Source organism: Octopus bimaculoides, chromosome 17 (assembly GCF_001194135.2).
Source record: "Octopus bimaculoides isolate UCB-OBI-ISO-001 chromosome 17, ASM119413v2, whole genome shotgun sequence".
Classification (NCBI taxonomy): Eukaryota; Metazoa; Mollusca; class Cephalopoda; order Octopoda; family Octopodidae; genus Octopus; species Octopus bimaculoides.
In genome coordinates this window covers 16,845,832-16,847,575 of record NC_068997.1, presented here as the reverse complement: position 1 = coordinate 16,847,575, position 1,744 = coordinate 16,845,832, and positions in this window count along the sequence as shown.

Below are 1,744 nucleotides of genomic sequence, written 5' to 3'. Positions count from 1 at the left end.
TATATATATATATATATATATATATCATGTATGTATAAGCGTGTGTGCGCACGCATACGGGTGCATATATATATATATATATATATATATATATACAAAAATGTAATATACGAGAGGGTACCCAAAAGAGACCGGAACTTTGCAATATCATTTTATTCACTTAGTTTTACATGTTTACACTTTCATCGCTTTCAAAGTATTCTCCATTTGAAGCAATGCATCAGTCCAGACACGTTTCCCACTGTTTGAGGCAGTGCTGGAACTCTTGCGAAGTGGTGCCTTTCAACGCTTCTGTTATGTTTTTCTATTAAAAAACAGAAAAGCCATAAATTGAACAGTATGATTATGTTATGAAAATAGTAATTTATTAATTGTATATTAATATATATATGTATTTTTTTAAATAAAAATATGAACGTATCCAATATATTTTGGGACCAAGTATGTGTAGAGTCCGATACATATTTGTCTTGTTGAGTAAACAGTAATAATTATACATAATCAAATGTTATCGTAAAATCAAAATAATGGAAGACTGCACTCTTCAAAGGGTTGAGAAAATATTACTATGTATGTTTGAACTAAGACTTGGCACGTAGATGTTATTGTGATATAGCGCCTATTTTTGTAGATTCTACATTTATATTAGATTGTAGAAGACATAGATAACATCTGATCGGACTATGCAAATCCCTTAATGCCATGTGTTTGTTGTCACGCATGGTAGAAGATTTTCTGCGAAATGGTAACTGTCGGTTTAAGACAATTTCTAAATTGGCGATTTTGACATTATTATGCGAACTTTGGTGGCACCGAATCCTGTTATTTAAAGGCCTGATCTATTCACTGAAATAGAAATAGCTTTTGATGATTGTAGCGTCGACATGTATAGTAACGACAGGCTCATGATTTCAAATAGACACCAGCAACATCTACGAATCTAACCATAAGCACTAGGATGGGAGATACAATATTGTATTATACAACATATAATACATTAAAAAAACTATAGCTGCTATAATTCTTTTTTTCTTGATCGACCTGTGGCGGAACTCGTCCTGGCGTGACCACAGCAGACTGCCGACAACAGGATACGAATTATCTTACTTCTCTCTTGGTTGCCTGTTACTATAATCACGAGACGCATGTGCATCAACGTAAGTTTACTCCCCGGCGCATTGCACACCGATGTTGCTTATATATGTAGCAAGAAGATTGCAGGTAACATTTATACGAATAGCTGGTTTCGAATGAACTGAGAACATTAATTATTTCGTTTTTGTTTCTTTTCTTGTTTTACTTCCACATGTTAATCCCATTTAAACTTTGCGAAAGAAGAGGCAAAGAACCGGAAGTGGTGAGTTAGAAATACAAAAGTCGATTTAAATAGTCCGAACATCCCTTTCTAATTTAATTCGTTGCTGCCATGTATCTTATTTAAAACATTGCTTGTCATCAGTCGCAATTTGGTTGCAGTGAAACAAATTGATTCATTAAGTACATTGAATTAATTGCAGTGTGTGTCTGTGTGTGAAAGAGAGAGAGAGAGAGAGAGAGAGAGAGAGAGAGAGCGTGGGGAGGGGGTAAGGAAGAGAGTAACAAACAATAAAAAAAAAAGTTCATTTGATGGAAGCTCGCTTTTAATTGGTGCAATTAAAGGTAACATATATATATATATATATATGTGTGCTGCGTGTGTGTTTATAGTTTATACACACACATTTACATATACACTTGCATATAT